General features: G+C 44.2%; 1 protein-coding gene across 1 annotated transcript in view; it reads right to left on the reverse strand.

The window, feature by feature from the left end:
- The window catches only part of TET2 (tet methylcytosine dioxygenase 2), a 157971-nt gene extending 153153 nt beyond the window's left edge, over positions 1 to 4818 (reverse strand). The window contains exon 1 of the mRNA XM_074228768.1: positions 4625 to 4818. The gene's annotated coding sequence lies outside the window, so the exon portion shown is untranslated. The remainder of the gene's footprint in view (positions 1 to 4624) is intronic.
- Positions 4819 to 6906: the final 2088 nt, after the last annotated feature.

Consider the following 6906-nt stretch of genomic DNA (forward strand, 5'->3'; position numbering starts at 1 on the left):
CTGGCAGAAGGCCAAGAGAGCAATCAGAGATCTGGACCAAGTAAATACTGTATATTTGGCGAAATCATCTGTGGCTGTGTTCTTTAGCACAGCATCCAAGATAACCACCAGCTCTACTTGAAACTTGGCAACTTTACTCTACCACTGTTAAGGCTCCAATTGTAAAAGCTGGCTTGCCAGATAGCTTGCTGCTACTGGCTTTGGTGTTGCTACCACACTTAAAAGCTACTGTGCAACCATGGAACAGTTGGGAAAAGGGGTTATTTTGTTAAAACAACACTTTACAACTGATCTGAAGTCTTAGCATGCTCCTGTGACAAGAGGCTGTTTAACATGTTGTTTTCTATCCTGAGAAAATGAAGAAGCTCAATGGAGATGGCTAGATGAGCTCTATTTAAAGAAATTACTATTGAACACCTAAATAAAATAATAAATAAAATAGAAACCAAAATAAACAAAAACAATTAAAATAATCTATCAACCAATCAAACAATTTTTTAAAAGTGTTCCTGAGGTTTTCAGTGTCAGTACTTTTTAATGATCCTACTTTGAAATGTCAGATTGTTTGGTATGGTGTAAAAAACCCTGGGCTTGAAGTAAAATAATCTGCATTTCAGTCCCAGCCCTGAAAATGACAGGTTGTGTAGACATTGACTTGAGAAGCAGAGTAGGATAATGGAAAGGGTACTCGAATGGGTTCTCAGTAGATTCCAGTTTAAACCCAAGAAGATCTGATGGATGGCCATGGGGAAGTCACTCTGTGTCTCTGGGTCTCATCTTCAAATTGGGATAGGGTTGGTGAAATCCATTAGAGAATTTTTAGAGTACCTTCAAGCTCAAAGCTTCTAAAGTGTTTTGTGACATCTGTTTTGGGTCTTTTTTTTTGGGGGGGGGTCAAGTTGTACTCTCTGAGTCCCAACTTTTTCCATCTGTAAAGAAGGGATATTAGTACCAGTCTCACCTTAAAGTAAGAGTTTTTTTGGATAAAAAAACTTATGGTTGCTACATTTCACGATGCAGCATTTCCTAGAAATTTTGAGATTTTTATTCATTAGAAATACTTGAAATACAGGATTGTCTGGGTATCTTTGTAATGAAGACAGGCGAAAAAGGAAGGGGTGGTGATAGAGTTCATACTATACTGACATGTGAATTACAACATGAAAATAGGATTTGGCAGGATAGGTAGAGGAATTCTACCATGGAAAACTGATATCAAAACATTTAAATGACCTATTTCTTTCATAATGCAGAACAAGTGCCAACAAAGGACCTTGGAAATCTGTCATAAAAACTCCTTAGCAGGTGCACGTTCCTAATTCTTTAAGTAATGTTGACACAGTATCTAGGACCATGGCTCCACTCCCATCAAAATAACAGACTCTTCTCTGACTATAGGACAGGCAATAACAAAATGCCAGACCCAGATAAAATGGTCAAATAAATTTGACCAATTTTCAAATAAGTAAGTCAAGTGTGACTTCTCTTATTCTTTATTATGTCTTAGCAATAAGAACAAAGATATAATACACAGCTAAGTTCTAGGTACAAAGTGATCATTTTGTTTACAGCTCCTTCCTTGTCATTAAAACCAATTTTCTCCATTTTTTCATCTATTGATATTATTATTATTATTAATTATTATTATTATTTATTGTAGCATGAGCATGTAAAGGACAGCAACCATTCTGCATATACCTTGAAATGGGGCAACTGAGGTAATATTTCCTATGGATAGGTTATTTTGCCTTTGTTGGTTTGATTCATTTATTAATTCTTACCAAAAAAACATAAAGTGTGACTATTTTGTCCAAAGCTTTTGATCTCTCTGTCTCTGTCTTTCTGTCTTTCTGTTTTTCTGTCTCTCTCTCTGTCTTTCTGTTTCTCTGTCTGTCTTTCTGTCTCTCTGTCTCTCTGTCTCTGTCTCTCTCTCTCTCTCTCTCTCTCTCTCTCTCTCTCTCTCTCTCTCTCTCTCTCTCTCTCTCTCTCTCTCTCTCTCTCTCTCTCTCTCTCTCCTTTCTAACTATAAGGAACTCCTTATCCAGGATCAATTAGTGAATGCTTTCAGCATGAAATGAGCTGCATAAAATAACAAGAAAATCTAAGTTTGATGACAGGACAGGAGCAAATCCAGATGTCCAGAGTCAAATTTATCCAAACCAGATGGTTGTGCATTTATCCTTTTCATTTCAGAATAAAGAACCTATTATTAATAAGCCAAGTGGAGGGAAAGTCCCACAACAATTGAAAAGTTCTCCCCCCAAAATTGCAGGTATGTCTCAAGGTTAAAGGAACCATCAGGTTTTAGTATTTTAGGAAGCTGATAAATTCTATTGTGGTAATTAGCCCAGAGTTTTCTTCTACAAGGGGAAATGTTACTAATCGTCATGTTAAAACAAAAGATGATATCTTTACTTCTTCTGACCCTTATGTTGTTCTTTTATCATTCTCTGAAGTGCTAAAGTACAAAGAAATTCTGCTGAGTTTTAAAAGGGTTTTCTTCACAAGTTGTGTTTATCTTCTACAGACAGGAACAACTGCACCCATCTGAGAGAAGTCTAGGTGCTGTTCACTGTTTTAGCAGAATTTATCCATTTCTTGGAGATCATAATAGAAGGACTTACAAGTGAAATAGCAGGGAAAAACACCTTTGTGTATTTAAGGGTATGTGTATTAAGGACTTCACCTTTGATCAGAACCTGAGCTGTACCTTTCAAACTTAAGTTTAACACCCTGACCCATAATCATTAACACCTCTGGTCAGAATAACTTTGACCCACAGTGTTCCTCGTTTTATAACTCCTAGCCCCAGTGAAAGTGCCCTCCTGAAATACACAGGCAAGTGCATGATAAAGCCACCCCCACCCCCCATCCTTTGCAGTATTTCAACTTGCCATTAGAATGGAGATGTAATGGCCTCATTAACCGGGAAACAATACCCACCGGTCCCCCTTTTTCTTTTAGGCTAAAGACAATGTCTCTTCTTCTAGGCAATTCCCAATGTCCTGGTCAAAAAATGTCCAGGGACCCTTGTGTTCCTTGCCTCCGAGCTCGGCTATTCATTTTTTAGTGCTACTGGATTTGTCATTTGCATGCCATTCATGGTGGGGAATGAAATGTGACTTTGGGTTTTAAACCGGTAGATAGGCGTTAGATTTCCCTGCTAGACTAGTCACCACAACGTTTGACCTACACAAGGGTCCAAGTGAAAATGACTTGCTGAATTTTACTCAAGTAATGGGGGGGGGGGGCAGGAGAAGAGATCACTTTTTTTATTAAGTCTTAAGCATTGATTCAGGAGGGAGAGCCCTGAAATGTTAATGAAAACAAATCCCTGTAACCAAACGATTTTTAAAAATAGCTAAGTAGCTTTTGAACCTTCTCCACTAGACTACCCAGCACACATTTTTCCCCCCTTATTGGAGGTTCCAAACTCTACAATCCCATGAACCCCTTTTTCTTAACAACACTGGAGGAATGGCCCCAGTGAAAAGATTCGACAATATGATCAAATGTGTAGCAGATGGGGGGTGGGGGGGGAGGAAAAATAAAAGGAAGGGCCTGCTACAAAATCTTCTTTCCACTTCTCTCTTTCTCCCCTAGGATTGGGTTTCATTTCCTTCAGTGCCCCTGACCTTGCAGTTTCAAACTCTCCACAATCTTCTTCTGCCTCCCCTCTCCCCCTCCCCCCTTCCCCTTTGACTGCGCCTGCCTTTGTGTCTGCCTGTCACTTACCGGTGAACCAAATGAAAGCTGATTCAGGAGCAGCACAAAGCCAGCAAAACAGACTTTCACACACAAATTCTCTCCCACAGCTTCTCCCAAAGCGGGTCAGCGCAGCCGGGGAGCAAGGCTAATATATCTATCTGGGGCTGAGAAGGGTGCCTTTTGTGGATGCTGCTGCTTCGACCGGTGGAGGTGGGAGTCAAAGAAACTCCGGGCTGCTATCTCCCTCAGCACCTCCAGAAACCCCCTCAGACTTGAAAAGCCCAACTGAGCCCTCGAAAGGGCTCCCGGTTGCACTCCCCTTCAACGGGCTTTTTAAGCAAATCCACTGAGAGTGAGGGGGCGAAGGGGAAGGTGGAAACCCATAAATGCAAACGACCCACCAAAAAAGAACAGAAAAGGCGAGTTTACAGGCTTGTCCTTCCATAATGGGGAGGGGAGGGCATTCCAGGGAAAAGTGGTCTGCTCCCCCTCCCCCGGAACTTTTCTTTTCTTTTTTGGAAAGAAACAAAGACAAGGAGAGAACACGCTGACACAGACACGCACACATAGCCACACGCACACTTTGCTGCAACTAAAAAAGCCAGGGGATCCTGCTCCTGGGAGACAGGACACTAAGTTAGTTTTCAAGAGGGGCGACCCAGGCAGGCGGGAGGGGGAGCGCTGGCACGGGACTGCAGGGGGGTTTTTTTGGGGGGGGGATTTTTGTAAAACTCTATTTGTCAGCCATGTTGAAGAGGCTTCAGTCAATTCTGAAGCTTCCCTCTTCCCTCTTTACGTTTGGAGGCTGCCGCGGAAGGCTCGGCTCGCCAGCACCCCGGAGAAGCCCGACACCCACGAGGGGAGGAGGAGGAGGAGGAAAGGGAGAGTTTCGCGGCGGGAAGAGAAGCGCTCTGACCTCTTTTTTTCTGTCCCCTCAGCCTTGCCGAAATCCAGCAGATGCAGCCGGGGCTCCTTTCTAACCAATCCTAAAGGGCAGCCATCTTGCTTCCTTCTGCTCCTCTACGAAAGCAGCCCAGCTCCGCATCAATATTCATAAGCTAGTTTGACGTCTGTTCTCATCACTTGATGAAGCCTCGGTGCCGCCGCCGCCGCCGCCGCCGCTGCTGCCCGGCAGCGCTCAGGCAGCGGACGTGACTCGCATGCCAACCGGCCGCCGCTCCTTGAAGCGCGCCCTACACGCTGCCGCTGCCGCTGCTGCCCTCTCTGCGGAGGCTGCCTCCTGGGCGGCTGCTGCTGCTGCTGCTGCTGCTGCTGCTGCTGCTGCTGCTGCTGCTGCTCATGTCTGCCGCGACCTCGGCTCCTGCTGCCGCTGCTGCTGCTGCTGCTTGGTTGCCGCCAGCCGCCTCCTCCTCTTCCTCCTCCTCCTTCTTCTTCTCTTCCTCTCTTCTTCCTCCTCTCCTCCTCTTCCTCCTCCCCTCCTCTCTCCTCCCTCCTCCTCCACTACCTCCCTCTTCCTCCTCCTTCTCTTCCTCTCTTCTTCCTCCTCTTCCTCCCCTCTTCCTCTTCCTCCTCCTCCTTCTTCTCCTTCTGCTCCCCCTCCCCCCCAACCCCTCAGCCCGACTGCGTCTTTGATGGCCGGCTTGGGCTCTGTAAATCAGTTTCCCATCGAGGGGCTTCCTACACAAAGACTCGCAATATTTGGGGGTGCAGTACCATAGGGCGAATAAGTAGAGGAGAGGGCGGCCCTAAAGCTATGGAATGGACTAGGAGAAATGAATGGGCCTGGATGTGCGCGCGCGCGCGCGCGCGTGTGTGTGTGTGTGTGTGTGTGTGTGTGTGTGTGTGTCTGTGTGTGTGATACTCCGGCTGCAGCTTCCCTGTGCTGGTGGCTTGGTTCTTTTTTCGAAGACTGGAGTTGCGGAGAATGCACTGTTGCACTACACTACCCCGCTCCAGTGCCAGGAGGAGAAAGAGGGGGAAGAAGAGCAAGGGAGGGAAAGGAGGAAGAGAGAGATGGCGGGGCCTTGTGTCAAATGGAATATTAAGGCACTTTTCCTTTAACTAAGGACTTCCACTCCCCCTTCGGGATCAACTTTCTTCATTAAATGCACACTGCTTACTTTCTCTCTTCACTCTCCTCTCGCTTCCTCTCATTTCAACAAGTCTCCCTCATCACCTCCGCCTCAACTGAAAAGTCTTTTAATGTAGGCTTTCAAGTTCTCAAAACTGGAGCCATTGGTCCCTTAAATTGACTAGGCTCATCTTATGTTTACTCTAACCACGTGAGCTAGGAAGGTGAACCCGGGTGCTTTTGCTTCACGCCTCTCTTGAAATCTCCAGAGGACATTTTGTGAACTTTTTCTATTATTAAAATGCACCTGCCCTCTTCAAAGAAAACCCTCCTCTCCCTTCAACTCGAATTTTGCAGAAATTTCCACCCGAATAATTAAGTCATGGAGAATTTAAAGTCAAGAAACTGTCTGCTGAAGCAAATGAATGACCTGTCACTTCTGCCTGACTTTTTGAGATCTAGACCTAGATTTCTCCACACATGCGAGTTTTCTTCTCTATTGCTGAGTAGTCTGTGTTCTTTCTTGGCCTTTAGATTTTCTTAACTAGAAAAAAGAGGCACTTTTCAATGAATATCATTTCCGAATGTTTTATTTTAAGATGAAACAGAGGATAGTGTACATGTAGATCGCCATGATAAATTTTTGTTTCATTAATAAATAATTCACTTGGTGCTCTCATCAATAACTTTTGGTGTTTTTTTTTATTGGATTGCTAGATTTTCATGATGGACTCATTTTAGAAATCATCCTGATTTGTACCACATCTCTAACCACCCTCCCTCCCCGCCCCTCTACTTTGGAGAGCTAGGGAAGTATTTTCCCAATTTTTATCAACTCTTAAAGAAAATTTCTTCTTTGAAAAGGATGACGGTAGAGCTACTCCAGTGGGTAACATCATCATTCAGAAAAGCACCCTCTCACCATCTCTGTGCCTTTGCTCTGACTGTATCTCATGCCTGGAATTCCCTCCCTCCATACTTCTCCTTCTCAGAATCCTCAGCTTCTTTCTTCATGAATTCTCCTATGTGTACAGGTGTGAATAAACATGTCTTCCTTTACTAGTTTGTAAGCTTCTCAAGGTCAACAGTTATTTGCTTTTTGGTCAAATCAAGCTAATGCTTGGTAAATTCTTGTTGGTCGATTGAAATAAACGAACAGATATTTG

Source organism: Macrotis lagotis, chromosome 3, assembly GCF_037893015.1.
Source record: "Macrotis lagotis isolate mMagLag1 chromosome 3, bilby.v1.9.chrom.fasta, whole genome shotgun sequence".
NCBI lineage: Eukaryota > Metazoa > Chordata > Mammalia > Peramelemorphia > Peramelidae > Macrotis > Macrotis lagotis.